At 36.4% G+C, this 17,991-nt stretch overlaps 1 pseudogene; it reads left to right on the plus strand.

The window, feature by feature from the left end:
• Positions 1–17,991, plus strand: part of LOC149530861 (2-succinylbenzoate--CoA ligase, chloroplastic/peroxisomal-like) — a 122,492-nt pseudogene that overhangs the window by 35,747 nt on the left and 68,754 nt on the right.

Genomic DNA, 17,991 nt, shown 5'->3' on the forward strand with positions numbered 1-17,991 from the left:
GATCTTTGTAAATCTCCTAATAGATTCCTTACTTTATTGTGAGTGTTAAATCATCTAACAAGGTGAGACCTAGCAGTCTCTTAAGCCTTTAACATGGTAGACTCCTCATAGGGTAGATCATATTTTATGGTTGAACATTGTAACCTTAACTAGTTAAATTTATTAATACAATAGTGAAGATTTGTGGGTGTCATCCCCACCTCAATTTTACCTTCACCTTGGAGGGTTTTTGGGTAAAAAATATTGTGTTATATGTTTTAATTTCATGCATGCTATTGATAAAATTTATTGTTGGAAATACAATAGGGAAAGTAAACTCTGAGAGTTGGAGGTGGTGGATTAGTTCTTTAAAACTTTAACCATAAATTCATTCACCACACATCCATCTCACAATTTGCATGTAAATTGAAATAGCTAGCTAAACATATTCATCCTTAATATAAAAGAAATAACATTCAACACATGTATGACACAAGATATTTGGTTACCTAGAAACCCTCCAATGAGAAGGTAAAACTAGGGTGGGGATGACACCAAAAAATCTCCACTACTATAGTAATAAAGTGTATCTAATAAAGGTTATAATGTCTGATCATGAAACAAGATCTACCCTGTGAAAGGTCTACCCTATTAAAGGCTTACAATATTGTTAGACCTTACCCTATCAAATGATTTCAACACCCTATTAGAAGTGTTCCTAGTAAGGTCTTTAACTTACAATGAAGTAAGAACTATGTTAAAGGATTTACAATAGTCTGCTAAGACTACATTGTTAAGAGATTTAACTAATTCACCTATTAGCATGTCTCAATAATGATCCTACAGTTAGCACTCTCTTGCTAGATAATAGATCACCTCTTTCCTAATGTATACTTGATCCCCACTAATCAAATGTATCTCTTCTATCCTCTAACTCTTTTTTGTTGTTCTCTTTTAACTAATTCTGCAATGTATCTCAATTCATAATACCTTAATCACCATGAATGCTCTATTTATGCATGCAAACTTCTCTCTTTTCTCCTTTCACACACATTCATAAAAATTTTACGGTTTTTCCTCCTTTAAAAGACCTAGGTGACTTAGGGTTAGGTATGAATCAATGATTGTAATTTATCCATCTAGCCTCTCAAAATATCCCTTCAACTAATTGGCTACATGTACTGCATAGGGATTCTCAATAAAGATTTTTCCCTATCATCTAGGATCAAAAAAAAATCCTCAAGTTAGCTCCAAAAGGGTTTACATAGTAGTTTGTTTCATTACAAACAACTATGTCAAAACTATATTACTTGGCATTTGAAGTGTCTGATGCTTAGCATCCACTATCTCTTCAATGTTTTAACTTAGCCTCTAAATGACTTGGCATCTACTAATTACTCAACATCTAAATGACTCGATACTTACTATCTACTTGGCACTTGAGTGACTCATCACTTACTAGTTACTCAACATAAACTATATATCTCTTGCTTGGCATATACTCTTTGACAACTTATGCTTAGCATACATTAATTGTTCGACATGAACTAAGTAAATAACTTAAGTATATTGTCACTCATATGTCAAAACCAATCTAAGATTAAACATTTATATGTTATAGTATTTTTACATTATAATTTTTACTTGCATAAATTATTGATAGGTTTGAATGAATTGGTGAAAAGGTAGAAAGAGTTATAGATTTTGATTCCCGCCCCCCCCCCCCCCCCCCTCCCTCTCACTATCTAGTTTATCTTGTTTATTCTTCCATCAATCAACACCTTCATCAACTTTAGAATCAAATTTATCATTTGTTGCATCTCTGTGATGTAGCATCTACTTCAAAATACTTTGAAATGACTTACATTACATGTATGACCATACAAAAGTTCATAGGGTGTCTTGTTTGTTCCTGTCTTTAGTTGAACTTGATTAAGAGTATAGACTATAGTACTAAATGCTTCTCTCTAGAACATTCTAGTAATTCCTTTTTCAATCATTAGCATCCTTGCATAATCAATAGTAGACTCACTTTTTGTTTCAACAACTCCATTTTGTTGTGGTATATTCAAGGAAAATAATTGTCTCTTAATTCCATTCTCAACACAACAATTCATAAAATCAATAGACATAAACTTTCCACCTCTATCAAATCTTAAACATTTAAACTATTTACCAGTTTCCTACTTAACTATTTCTTTGTACCATATGAACATATCAAAATCATGTGACTTAACTTTCATGAACATGATAGTCATAAGCCTAGAGTAATAATCAATAAATAGTATGAAATATATATCACCACAATAACTTCCCACTCTCATTCGTCCCCACAAATCAGTATGTACAAGTTCCAAGATATCATTATAAGTATGTTTTTTTCTTGAAAGACTTGACTTGGTCATCTTACCAAGTTGACATTGTTTGTAGATTATATTCTTAGGTTTATACAAATTCAATAAGCCTCTTACTCTTTTCTATCTACTGACCTTAACTATATTTTCAAAGTTAACATGACATAACCTTTTGTGCCACAACCATATATATTCAAATTTTGAAAACAATCAAGAATCAAATGTAAGATCAAGGTAGAATAGATTACCTTTAGTTTGTTCATTAATGCTAACTAGATTTCCATCATCATCAGAGATTTTCACTTTCTTGTACTAAAATTCAATCTTATGACCTGTATTATTCAACTTAGCAACACTCAATAGATTATATCTTAGTCTTTATACCCAATATGCGTCATCATGTTATATCTTATCATTAAGCATCAATGATCCTCTACCTTTCACTGGACATGGAACATCATTCCCTAGCTAAAATAGTTTCACGATCATCAATTTCTTCAAGTTTATCAAATTTACTTATATCACTAGTCATGTGATGTGAAAAACCACTACTTTCTAAGTATCATTCTTACTTACAAGTGAAATAAGGATTTTTTTTCTTCTTCATATCTTTCCTCATTAGGGTATTCTTTAACAACAACATACACCACATCAACTCCATCTTTGTCATCTTTAGTATCCAATTCAGTTTTCTCTTCCTTAGTAATATAGCATGATTTCTCTATCTTTGTAATCCTTGTAATCTTTATTCTTTCTAAATTTGTGATCTCTCTTGTCATGTTTTTCATTCTTGTGCTTGTTAGGATATTTTGTAGAAAATTGACCAACTTTTTTACATTTGAATCATATTAGAGATAATTTACCTTTACCTCTCGATAACCTCCTTGAAAGAAATGCTTCAATCTCAGTTATATAATTTTCTAATTCTAACTCACTTTCATCTTTACTGCTCTTATCTTTCTTTGAACTGCCAATAGATAGTGAAGACTTGAAAGCATTCCCGAGTGTAGGCATAGAATTATCATAATTGCTTAATTCAAAAATAGGAACCATCAAGTGTAAGAGCATTACTAGGCATGTCTCTAACTTCTTGAATTATAGAAACTTTTATAGCATAGATAGGTAAAAGTGTTCTGAAAACTTTAATTACAATTTTACTATCACTGATAACTCAAACAACTCTGATTGCACTCACAATTTCCTTGATTTGGTTGACATACTATGCATCATTTTTGCCTTTTTTTATTCTCATGTCATCATATTTGCCTCTCAAACTCTTAGACTTATCTCTCAATACATTATTATCTCCACCATGAACAAGTGCCAACTTTTCCCACATCTCTTTAGCATTGGTGAAGTTCTTCATATCATCAAATTCCAGATCATTCAAGGTAGATACAATTTCAATCATCATGTTGTAGTGTTCTCTTTTCTTATTCATTTCATCTATAATCATAGGACCAATAAGATCAACATATGCATTATCTATCTAGTTTAGAGCATGATCTCTAACTCTATATAAGTGCATCCCCATTCTATTTTTCCATGAGGAGAAGTTCTCCTTATTCAACTTAGGTTCCTCTCTCATATACAACATCTTCAGATCTTTAGCTTAAGTCCATGTAAATTTATTTCCTTCAATCACTCATCTCTGATACCAATTGTTACATAAATAAGAGGGGGGTGAATCATTTATATCCAATTATCCTATAAGCCTTAAAAACAATTCAACACCAAGTTAAATTTTATAAACATTCATAGTAATACCTCGATAACCACATTTAACATCTCATTTCATACTGATGATATTTTCACTTCAAACTATTATCTCATTATTTATAACTATATCGATTATTAGAGTGTAGGACCAGAAAATGGGTTAAAAGCATAACATACTATGAGAAAATCACAAACTCAATCAACATATATTAGCACCCACTAGTCTACCATGAAAGCCAAACTAATCAAAAGAAATCAAACATAATTAAAAACTCCCTTGTCTGTTTGTAGCTCCCATGTCCTTCTTTCTTCTCCAAATGATTATAGCTCCAATTTTCCTATAGTGCACACAAGATTGAAGCAAAAGCCTATGATATGGATAATGCCATGAGAATAATAGAAGTGTTATTTTAGTGTGAGAGCAAGAATATAGAATGCAAAGAAGTAGAGACTCAAAGACTCAAGGATTCAAGGACTCAAGGACTAAAGCCTTCAGATCCTGAAATGAGAGGAAGGGTGTCCATTTTATAATTGACATGGAGGGTGAAAGCATTGGATTTTTCACCCATAGATATGCGATGTGGCAAGAGATTCCTATGATGCATATGACAGAATATTCCAATTGTGAGATTCTATGACACGTGAGAGTCAAACTTGGCTAAATGTGGAAGAGAATCTATGATGCGGCATAAGACACCTCAACCCACTTAAAGCCAAGAATCTATGATGAATAAGCCAAATAGGGACATGTGTAAGAGGTAAGAATATTTGATTATGAAAAATCTTAGCTAAGTGTCAAAGGAGAATCCACGAGGTGTCATATCCAAGTGTCATGATGATGCAATATTTTATGGAATATTTGAATTAAAAATCCTCTTATTCCACAAAATAAGAATTAGCAGAAAAATGGAATTAATGATGGAAAATGGAACTTAGGAAATTAAGAATTTCCATGGTTTTCTGATGATGAACCAATTAATTAATAAAATTAATTAATTAAGGATTATAATTAGGAAGAAAGAATAGGATTAAATTATGGGTTATTTAATCCTATAGAGAAAATTAGCAGATGATTGGCCAAATTGATTGAATGAATGTGACTGTACCCTTTGATGAAAATGTGATGATGACAGATATGGAATAAGGTGATGAAAAGGTAGACCAAAGCCATGGTCAAATTGATTGATTGAAGTTGATAACATGCCAAGGACACATGACATGAATTGGTTGATATGTAACATTTAACCGACATTGTAAATGCTACAAGATTGAAATTGATTGATAAGGTTTGATCATAATAACATCGATGGACATTGTCATTATTATCAAAATGGTCGATGATGCCATGATCTGACATAGAAAGCCTCAACAACATCAAAGATTGAATGACATGAATGATAGTTTGACCTAGCACTGAGAGCCATGACACTACTAAGGTTAGATTGATAAGATTGATAAGTTGATAGGTTTCCAAGACACTGAAAGCCACAACAATGCCTAGGAGTGGATAAATGATGATTGATTTGGGATGTTTGATATGTTTTAGGTTGATTAGGACTGATTTTGAGTGATTTTGAGTTGATTTGGGGTGATTTTGAGTTGATTTGAAATGGTTTCGAGTCGGCATGACATTGATGTGAAAGAGGATACAAATGACAAAATATGGTCAATCTGGCCAAAAGACCAGAATTAGTAGAATAATAAAATGGGACAAATTAGTATGAATAAGTGATGAAACTATAGATTCAAACCATTTTTTAGTGTCTACATTTTGCCCCTCTTTGATACAATGTGATTTAGAGCATTGTATCAAAGAATAACTGATGAGAAAGCCACAACATGCCCCAGTAGAGATGATATATATTGGTGCCCCCTTCAAAAATTGACTAAGTTAAGCATATGATAAGTCAATTTTTCAAAAACAAGAAGACAAAACCATAGCAACTGACAGAATGAAAATCAGAGCTAAAATGTGAAAGTTATGAGGCCCAGAGTGTAGAACACAGTCAATCCAGAGCCTAAGAATAATTGCATGGTTTACCACTCAAGAAAGATAAAAAATGATGAAAATTATAGTTCATGTTTTCCAAAATGAATATATTAATCCAATGCAACTAACGGATTGCAAATCCAAGTTAAAATGCAAAAGTTATGGGCTCCGGAGTGCAACATAGGGGCTCCGGGAGCAGTTCTGGGTATCCTAGGTCCCCAACTGGGCCCAAAACTCAACCAAGTGCGTCATTGATGCACTTGGTAAGCCCAATTGCACCATGGTAGTACCAAGTTCATCAATGATGCACTTGGGAAGCCCAAGTGGACTCAAAAAGTGCAAAATGTGCCCGAAAAGGCCCTAGGGGCCAAAATCAACATGACGGGGGGCAACTAGGAGCCCAAGAGTAATTTCAAGGATTAACTCTCCATATAGTGGAAAAATAATTAAAATTATAGCTCATTTTTTTCACAAGAAAGATATGATTCCAATGCAACTGACGGTTCATAAATCTAAGTTGAAATGCAAAAGTTATGGCCTTCGGAGTGCAACCTAGGGGTTCCGAGAGTAGTTCTGGATAACCTAGGTTCCCAAGTGTGCCCAAACTCTACCAAGTGCATCAATGATGTATTTGGAATGACTAAGTGCATCAATGACATAGTTGGGAACCCCAACTATGCCCTAAAGGTGCAGATTGCGCCCTAAAAGGCTCTGGGGCCCAAAATCAGCCCGATTAGACTCGGAATGACCCGAAACTATGCGTGCATGCCCAAAATGATGGAAAGATGTCATAACATGAGGGAAATCATCAAAAATGGTCATATTTGGTCAAATATGATGAGAAAAATTTCATACTAAGGTTGACTTAGGTGGAAAGCCATAGAAAGTTGATTGACAGTGTAGGATGATGCAGGAATGCATGAATGCTAGATGAAGATGATTTGGTGAATCAAAAGACATGATCATGGTGATGGAGAATGAGGTGAAGAAGAAAGATGAGATGAGGAGATGTTAGTATGATGGAAAGACTTTTTCTTCTAGAAAGTGCACTATATGTCAAATGGAGCTTTATTTTGATATGGCAAATGGAATGCAACACATCATGGCATAAAGGGCCAGAGTGCAAATGCAAGCCTTTTGCCTAAACAAGCATGATGCAGACAGAGAATGACCTTGTCCTTCCTAAGGCATATGTACATGCCCCAGACTCTCAAAGGTACATTGTAATAGCCAAAAATGGAAAAAGATGACCATGAACCATCCCGGCCAGTCTCATAGATTAGTTTTATATCATCTAGTGGCTAGGAAAATGATCAAAGAAAAACAAAGCAAAAAATAAATCACTCACTAAACAGCATGAGCCAACAGCTATCCTTGTCCATTATTATGTTCTTGTTAATGTTATAGGTGTGTAGATAGTGTTTGATATGTTGATAATGTGATAGTTTTGGTTGTGGATTCAGTTGATAAGTTCATAGTGACATGTTGGATTGATTGTTGGTTCATGTTGCTCAGATATTGTGACTAGCATTGAAGTGTAGTGCTTTGAGTTTTAGTCTGCAAAGTGCAAGTGTGAACGGAAAAAGGGATGGTTATCCACAGTGAATATGTACAAGGTTTATTGCAAATTTTTGATGAGTTTTATGATTTTTAGGGTTTTTGGGGATATTTGATTTTTTTGCATCGTATTTGAATGTTTAGGATTTTTTTAGGACATTATGTGATTTTTAGTATTTTTTCAGGATTGTATTTGAATGTTTAGGATTTTTTCAGGACATTATGTGATTTTTATAGATTTTCTCAGGACATTTTATGATTTTTTAGGGATTTTTTTAGGATCGTAAAAAGATATACAAGTGTTAGCTCCAATCTGTTATGCGATTAAAGAGTGCTTAGGTATATGCCCCTAGTTCAAGTTCAAACTCATGCACCATGTAGCTAATATGCCCCCAGACAAGACGCAAACTATGTACAAAGGCCATTGACAGAGTGTGTATAGACTGGTAATGCTTGGTAAGATAACAAAGGATATTAACCAATTCGTGAGCCATGGTTAAGGAGCCAAGGATGTTTTGCAATAGGAAGAATATGATCAAGGAATGATAGAGGAGGAAAAGACTAGATGGAATCCTGATAGATGGAGGAGCAATAACTGATTACACATGGCACCTATTTGCCAAGTTTTCACTGTGGTACTTGCCCAAAGTGCCTATTTGCCAGGTTTTCACTTTTGGACAAAATTTTTCTCTTGACTCAAATTTTCGTGCCAAGATGCCTGTTTGCCAGGTTTTCATCAAGGCATCCATTTTTTCATGACTTTTTTTCACTTTTTTTTTCTTTTCTTTTTTTTTCATGACTTTTTGCTATTTTTTTTTAATATTTTTTCAGGACTTTTAGATGGAATCAAGAATGTCACTGACAAATGCTAAGAAGATATCTATTGTTGGTGTTGCTAGCTAATGAGCTCTAAATCCATGACTGACCATAACTACATAGGATTTGTTTCGAGTCTATAGCTAAAATCAAACCACTAGAAAGGCCTCGAGATATACCATCGTGTACCATATGTAAGACAATGTTTGTCTCTTGCGAATCAAGGCATCTAAGGATAATTGGGTCAATAGAAATGTCATGTGGGATGTCACTAATGATGACATATGCAAAGGCTTGTTGGATAAAGAACTGATTTTGGTTGTTGGACAAATTAGGCAGCTGGATTTGGGGATAAACAAAGGGATATAAGGGAGGGTTGGGAGGGTTGAGACCAATGACCTTCCATATGAATGTTGATCGACAGAGCTCTAAAAGAATTTATGGCATGTTGAACATTGGAACACTGATATTCATGGCATCATATTTTTCAATTTGTATCATTGGGAGCTGCTTAGCTTTTGATTTTTTATAGTCTAATGGTGCCTTTCGATTTTCACCAAGAGACCTATGCTTGTTATTTCTTTCTCTTTTTTCTTTGTAACTAGAAGGTGGAGTAGGCTCCCCAAAGTATGCCAATGTGTTCTCTTTAGAAGAAATTGCTTCTTTATGATCTTCAGCCATAATTGCTTCTTTATCATCATCAAATTGATCAAAAATTGGTGGTCCATGTTGGTCCGAATCCAAAGGTTCAGGATAACTTGAGGAGATGTCATCATTAGTGTTGAATGAGCTTTGGTTGTAGGTAGATATATGGGTATCTGATTCAACTAGGTCATTGGGGTTATGCTCAGAAGATAGAGGATTGTTGGTTTCAGGTGGGATATCCTCGGATGCCTTTTCATCATTCAAAACATCCATAGTCTTACATGTCAATACCATGGTACTAGGAGGACCTATTCGTAATGGTTTAAATCCAAGCCCTGAACTAGGAGGTCATCCTTCTATAGTGATAGGTTCAATGATTCCTTGTTTTTGAGATCCAAGACCACTATAGCCATCATAGCCTTGTTTTTGCATGATAGTAAACACAAGTCCATACTTGTTAGGAGATATCAAAGTGGGTTCTCATTCTGCTTTTGCTTTCTCAATACATATGGATGTATTCTCATTGATAGAAGCATCATTCTTTGTACTGATCTCTGAATGTTGTACTTGAAGTGGTTGTGATTTACCATGAGATTGGGGAGAAACTAGTGACTCCCTAATGTGAGAGACTTGAGACATAAAGTACTCTCCACACCCATTGTCTTCAATCTTCATATTTTCCTTGGCTTTACTGAGTATTATATCAACATCCACATACTTAGAGGAATTTTTGCATTGTGCTTCATTATTTGTGGGGATTTGGAATGCAGTAGCATCTCTTAGATTAGCACAAAACTGGAAAGGATCTAGATCACCCGGGATGGTAACCTCCACATTGTCATAGGAAAACTTCAGACATTGATGATATGTAGAAGGGACTTCTTTCATAGCATGAAGCCAAGGGTGTCCTAGTATCATTTTGCAATTCATTTCAATGTCTAGGACATGGAACAATGTGTCTTCAGTAGCTAGACCAACTCTGGCAGGTAGTGTGATGATGCCCCTAGAGAAGCGTTCACCATCATCATAAGCTTTTATTGTGATTCTTCGAGAGGGATCCACATCATCTTCAAAATAACCCAAACTATTGACAACCTTAAGAGTATAGATGTTTAGTCCTACTCCTCCATCTATTAAGACACATCTGATCTTGGCATTATGGATGAAGACTTTGAGATAAAGGGGATCATTATGGTTAGGTTTGACCTTAGGAATATCACGGGGTGAAAAAGTGATATGTTGTGACATGGATAGGTTCCCAACCATGGCTTCGAACTGGGTGACATCCATGTTATCTAGGACTATTGACTCTTTAAGGGCTTGCTCCAAGATCTTTTGGTGTTGGGGGGATGCATGCAGTAGGTCCAAAATGGACATTTGTGCAAGGGTTTTGCCAATTTGTTCAACAAGGCTATAATCAGATGAAGTAGGAGTAGTAGGTCTAGATGGGGCTCCAGGTAGGGTGATCTTTCTACGGTGTGTAGTGACAGTGTAATGAGGTTCTTCAACCTTAAATGTGAATGTGAATATGCAGAAGTCAAACTCATTAAAGTAATTTATGGTGTAGTCATAGCCAATGCATGTGTAATTCACATTACCTTGTGAGTTTGAGTTTGAACTTGAGGGTTTCTCTTTGTCATAATTACCCAAAGGATCTTTGAAAATAGTGTGATCAGAGTTGGATGCTAATAGTGATGGATCAACTGTGATTATACCATCATCAATAAGGTCTTGTATTGCATGTTTCAATTGGAAGCATGATAAAGTCTTGTGTCCTTTGGTACGATGGTAATCACAATACTTTTTGTCATCCCACCAATCTACTTTAGTTAATGGTTTATCTTTGATTGGGGGTAGCTACAGGAAGTTATTACTCAGTAACTGTTGTAATGTAGTCTCAAGAGGTATCCCCAATGGTGTGAGTTTTCTATCCTTGGTTCTAGGATGTCTTTTTTCTTGTGTGGAAGTCTCAGTTTTCTATTGTTGAGGTGTTGTTTAATTAGGATTTTTTGCATTTGTGGGGTTTGCACCTTTCAAATTCAATTGAGGTTGTGCTGTGCTAATTTTGCAAGCATCCACAACGCCATCATTAGTCACATTCTTGTTTTTGGAGAAAAATTTTGCCTTGTCATTAGATGAATTGGTGTTTGTGTTTTCTTTGTTTATCTTGAGGATTCCCTTATGAATAAGAGCATCTTCAATACTAGCCCCTTTTTTCATTAGTTTAGAAATGGTTCTTGGACTCTTGATTTTGAGTTCATACATTAAGTCTGGGACTAAGTTTTCAATGCACAAGTTTACTTGTTCTTCAGGAATGTCTGGTGAGCATTGACTAACTAAGCTTCTCCAACAAAGTAAGAATGTGATGAATGATTCTCCTATCTTCTGTTTAGTTGAGCACAAATCAGAAAGTGTCACCTCATTTGTAATGTTAAAGGCAAAGTGGGAGATAAACTTGTCTGCTAGCTCTGACCAAGATTTGATATTACCAGAAAGTTTGGAGTACCATTCAAGTGTAGGCCCACCTAGAGAACGAGGGAACAATCTCATAAGGTAAGTGGGCTCATCATTGAGTTCGATACATGAAGCACAAAATTCTCGGATGTGATCAATAAGGCTTCCTTTTCCTTGGTATTTTTCAAACCTTGGAGCTTCAAAGTTTTTTGGGAATGGAGGCATATACAGACTTTTATCAAATAGATTAGGACGTAGGTCCCTTTCTGTATATAGAGTCTATTTCTTTTGGACTCCCAATGCCTTGACTTGTTTGGAAATTTATTTGAATTGTTATAATAGTTCTTCATTGGGGTTTTGTATGATGGTCTTTCCTTCAAGTCTTTTGTGTCTATGAGTAGACCGTTTGCTATGGCAAGAACTATGTCTACTTGGTTCTGACATTTCTGTGTCTGATGAGTCTGATGAAGTGTCGCTAGGTGGTGGAGGTATGTTGGCACCTCGAAGATAGAAAGGTCCCTATTGTTGGGGAACTTGTTGTGGTATTTGATGTGGCACTTGTTGTGGGATTGACTGTGATTGTTGTACCATGTGTTTTTGTTGTGCCATGTGTTGTGGTTTTTGTTGGGATACCTCTGTTGGTTGTATGTGAGACCATGTGTGTGCTTGTTGTTGTAGAGGTATTTGTTGAGGTTGTTGTGACACATGTTGTTTTTGTAAAAAATGTTTCTGGTATGCAATTTGTTGCTCAAGGCATCTTTGGTATTCCAATTGTTGCTTGAGTTTCTCTTGTTGTTTAGCAAACATCATTTGTTGTTGTTGGAATTGCTGCTGAAATTGTTGTTGATAAATTGTGTGTAAGTCAAGTGGGTTCACATGGAATTGCGTATTACGAATGTTGTATGTTTGCCCCACTTGCGGTTGTTGTCATTGTGGTTGATGTTGTTGTTGATATGTGGGATGTGTGTCAAGTAGATGTAGACTCAGTTGTGCCTTGGAAGTGTTGAGTCCTTGTACCATTGTAGGTTGTTGTTGTCGTGGGGGTTGACTAAGTCCTTGAGAATTGAATGCCATGGTTGTATTGTTGTTTTGGTACCTTTGTGTTTTAGATGTTCCTGCTTGTGACATTATATTGCCTTGACTATGAGATGCATTTATATTGGGAATGGGTGTAATTTCAATAAGACTTTTCCTTTGTGTGTCCATAGGGATGGTTGCACTTGATGTTTCACATGTTGTACTTATGAGAGGCTCTATAGTGTTTGATGTCATAGCACTTGGTAAAGTTAGGAGCAAAGGTGTACTTTGTTGATTTGCCACCAAAGAAGGTATGTTTGACATTCCTAGAGCACAAGTCCCTTTAGGTGCATCTTGTTGTTGCATCATGTGACTAAAATCAAGTCTTAATGTCCTTTTGGGGTGTTTAGGGATTGGTGGTATTTCATCAAAAAAGGGATTAACATTGATGTGTTCAAATGTACTTTGGAGGATTTCGATAGTTGACTCTTGATGGGACCTTATAGATGCCATTATTGTGTTTGAAAACTCCAAAGGTTGTTTTCCCTTGTCTAAGTCCAAATTTATCATGGGTTGGATGTTTTCAATTGTTGTTTTGGTTTGATTTTTGGACTTAGGACCTTCCAAGTTTGGGTTAAATTTGACAATTTCTTGGGCTGCCAAACGTTTGAAGTTCTTGCAAAAACTTTTGTCTTGACATGCCTTAGCCATTTCTCCATCAATGATGCCATAGTCAGTGTCAGAGTCATCACTTAGGTGTACAGTACCTTATTTTATGTTTGATGTGTTAGGTTGGCTGAATTCAAAGGAATGTGATTGTTCATCTTCAGGTGTGGTTGGTACACTTCCTCCTCCTGGTGGTATTGGCACAAATATAGGTTCAAAGTCAGGACACCATTTAACCATACCATGTGTGGGGGAAGCGTTTGGAGGAAATCTCATGGTAGGTGCATTGTTCAAGGTTTGTTGTGCCATCTCTTGATTATGAGGATCTTGCAGATACATGTTTAAGGTGTCTGCTAGTAATGGTTGTGATGCCTCGATTTGGTCTTCGTCAAAGGTTTGTTGGATTTTCTTGCTCTTTCTTTATCTTGGACGAGGTTTTGGTTGTGCTTGTGCCTCAAAAAACAAAGGTTGATAGAGTTCCTTAGGTCTCTGAGCTGATTGTGTCCTAGTAAGTGCTGGCATGATACCTAAGAGTGCAAATGCAATGGAATTTTTGAGTGTTTTGGGTGATTTAGAGTGGTGGGTATGCAAGATATGAGTGTTTTTGGGATTTTTAAGTGTTTAGGAATGTTATGCAATGTATGAAATGCTAGATGAATTATCGTTTTTGATGTGCAAAGTGAAAATGTCCTAGGGATGTTATGCAAATGCAAATGCAAGGTGATGTTTTGAAGTTTGACTAGAGGGGATGAAAATGACTCTAAGGTATGCAAAATGACAATTAGGGTTATGTTTGGACTTGGTAATGATACTAAAGGTAGGTGTATGAAAGGTAGACTATGAAAAGGATGGTGTTCTGGGGTTCGTAATGATGTTTGGGACATGCAAAATGAGGGTAAGTGCTCAAGAAGGCAATTTGGTTGATGGACAATTTGATAGGGTTTGATAGTGAAAATGATGCTAAGGATTTTGATCAATGCAATATGAAGGTGATATACCACTAGGGTAAGTCAAAATGATGTTTGGGGATGCTAGGGATATGATTATTCTATGACAAGGGTATATGGAAAGTTTTGAACTTAGGTAAAACCTTTTAGAAAGTATTTTGTGTAGGAGTTTAACCTTGTGATAAAGGACTTTGGATCTTGACCAAAAAATTGATAAAAGACGAAAAGATCAAATTGATAAAAGATGACAAGGTCAAATCTATCAAGACATAGATAGATTTTCACCAAAGAAAATTAGAAGAAAAGATAAAAAGACTAGTCAAGATCCATTATTCGTCAACACTAGGAGATACTCTAAGACTCATACTTTGTTTAGATTTTTGACTAAATTCAAAGGTTTCGGGGTTCAAAATGATGTTTAGAGGACTCAAAATGGTGGTGATGCTGAGTGGATATGTGATATGGACAATGACTATGATGCAAAAGGGGATTTTGGGTGCAAGATGTGGTTTTGGGTCAAGTACAAAACAGGTAGGTGTAGAGGCTCCTAGATGCAGTTTTGGGGTCCTAAAGTGCAGTTTGGAGGCCTAAAATGGTCATGCAGGTGCCCAAGTGCACCCTAATAGTTCCAAGTGTGCCCTAATAGTACCAACTACATCATTGATGCACTTGGAGCCATTTTGGGTGCAGTTGGTAGTTTTTGGGCGCAGTTGGTAAGTCAGAATGAAGGTTTGCTGATTCTGAAGAGTATGGTTACCAAACTAATATGTCAAGAAGATAAGATGCTAGGGTTGATGTTAGAATAGGTTGGGAGATGTAGAATAGAGGTTATGACCTATATAATTATGTCCTAAGTGAAGGTACTAAAGACTAGGTGATGCAGAATGCAAAGCTAGGCAAGCTAGTGCAAGGGGAGCTTTCCAGGTAGCTAAGGACACTGTTGAAGCCCCAAAATGTTATTTGGAACCCAAAACTAGATCTCAGGACCACAAAGTGTGCCTAGATAGTGTATACTACATAAATGATGCATTTGGGGCCCAGTTGGGTGCAGTTGGTAAACTAGGCTAAAACTGAGGCAATTCTGGAAGCTATGATTTCACGATTGATGTCATAGAGAGGTAAATAGTAGAGGATAGTGTTAGGGCCAGTATGAATGCTCAAAATGATGGTTAGGACACCTAAAATTATGGATAAAGTGGTCAATATGATGAATAGGTATGCAAGGATGCAAGGTGATGAGTGCAAAGTGTTGAATTTAAGATGGGAATGCAAAAGACTAAGGGAGGTAAACTGAACCTAAAAGGATGCAACATGAAAGGTAATAGATACTAAATGAGGACTAAAAGGTGCAATATGAAGTCTATATGATGCATTAATAAGGCCTATACTAGATTGAATGCAAGTGAAGTCTATGCAAGTGTGAGATCTACGTTTTGCCAAGCACGTTTAGGAGCACAAGTCAACATGTTTTCCAAGGTTTGAATGTGTTGAACCAAAGTTTGCAAAGTTTGATAAAGGTTGCAATGTTTTGGCAATGTGTGATGTTTTGACAAGTTCAAATGATATCCAAGGTGTAAATTTAAAAGTTTGGCTTTTATCCTGATTATGTTTTACACACATGCAAGACACATTAAGACAAGAATAGCTATTGTAAAAAGTTAACAAACACACCACAACCTAGGCTTTTAGGACTGTATCCACTGAATTCCTGATTGAATTGAAGTTTAGTCGTGCTTATCCATAGTAGAAAACCTAGGATCTTGGCACCACAGGCTCTGTCTTACAGTGCACTCACTTCTCAAGGCTACCAAGATCCGCTTCCCAGGGGGCATGACTTCCCAAGGGACTGTTGCCTCTATTATGGACCGCAAGAATGTAGGATGTCTTCACGGGCATGGGTGACCCCTTGAGCCAGTGGATAGAAAGGATTTTGGCCACTAAAACATGGTTTTTAGTAAGGGCATTTCATTCAGCAAGTGAATGATAAACTTTCGCAGAAGGTCTCCCAGCCCCAAAAATCGAGGTTTGACGCACCACAAGGGTATTGGAGGAGAGCTATCACGCAGCAATACTACCGATACGGCTTTCACCATAATCAAATTTTATATAGCAGCTAGAACATTGAACTGGCTTTGGCCTGTTACTACTCTGAGGTCGTCCCCTAGCATACCCAATATCGAGTATCTTGGTCCAAGGCAGGCCTCCTATAGAAGTTACACGGATTTCTCTTACACCCAAGATCCACGAATGGCGAGGGGAGAGGATACATACAATACAACTCCTAGGGATTTAACACTATAGACACACCAAGCAAAAAAGAAAAAGGTTCTTTTTAAGCACCAAAAAAAATTTTATCTAATCTAGGAAATCCACACACAAAGTCTTCGACAACATCCTGCAAAAGCACACATTAGTAGTTTTTTATGATCACGTCTTCATCCAACAATCACCACATGCTGCAAATAGACCATTAGTAACACAAAATCACCTAATCTATGTCCTAGAGAGTGATAGGAACTTGAAATGCAGATTCTAATTGATGCATGTGCTTATTGTGAACCCAGGTGTGCTCTGACAGAGCAGATTGCACCCCAAAAGGCCAAAATGGCTCAGAACACTCCCAAGTGTGCCCAAATAGTGCCAAATATGTCAATAACATAGTTGGGGCCTAGTTGGGTGTAGTTGGTAGTTTTAGGGTGCAATTGGGAAATTAGGTGCAAAGTGTGGGGAAATGGTGCCTAGTCAAGACCCAGAAACTGAAATTTTCAAAGCTACACTCCCAAGTGTGCCCAAATAGTGTAGAATGCATCAATGACATATTTGGGGCCCAATTGGATGTAGTTGGTAAGTTAGAAACAAAAAAAAGAGGTTCTAGTGGCTTTTGGGCTCCTAAAACTACTCCTAAGGGTCCCAAGTGTGCCCTAACAGAGCAGAGTGCACCCTAGGACAGCAAGCTAATAGAATGCATGAAACAAGAGCATATGAGCATTTTACTAGACCACCTAATTAATATAGGTGTGAAAAGGAAGAGTAGATAGTTGTTATACCCTTCCAAGTGAGCTCCTTCCTTGCACCTACAAGCACTAAACAAGAAAATGCAAGTTAGATATGCATGTTCACGTCGGGTTCACCAAATGTAGGACCAGAAAATAAATTAAAAGCATAACATACTATGAGAAAATCACAAACTCAATCAACATATATTAGCACCCACTAGTCTACCATGAAAGCCAAACTAATCAAAAGAAAGCAAACATAATTAAAAACTCCCCTTTTCGTTTGTAGCTCCCATGTCCTTCTTTCTTCTCCAAATGATTGTAGCTCCAATTTGCCTATAGTGCACACAAGATTGAAGCAAAAGCCTATGATATGGATAATTCCATGAGAATACTAGAAGTTTGATTTTAGTGTGAGAGCAAGAATGCAAAATGCAAAGAAGTAGAGACTCAAAGACTCAAGGATTCAAGGACTCAAGGACTAAAGCCTCCAGATCCTGAAATGAGAGGAAGGGTGTCCATTTTATAATTGACATGGAGGGTGAGAGCATTGGATTTTTCACCCATAGATATGTGATGTGGCAAGAGATTCCTATGACACATATGATAGAATATGCCAATTGTGAGATTCTATGACACATGAGAGTCAAACTTGGCTAAATGTGGAAGAGAATCTATGACGCGTCATAAGACACCTCAACCCACTTAAAGCCAAGAATCTATGATGAATAAGCCAAATAGGGACATGCGTAAGAGGTAAGAATATTTGATTATGAAAAATCTTAGCCAAGTGTCAAAGGAGAATCCATGAGGTTTCATATCCAAGTGTCATGATGATGAAATATTTTATG

The sequence above is a fragment of the Cupressus sempervirens genome, chromosome 11 (genome assembly GCF_028749045.1).
Source record: "Cupressus sempervirens isolate cs-2001-9-10 chromosome 11, ASM2874904v1, whole genome shotgun sequence".
NCBI classification, from domain to species: Eukaryota; Viridiplantae; Streptophyta; class Pinopsida; order Cupressales; family Cupressaceae; genus Cupressus; species Cupressus sempervirens.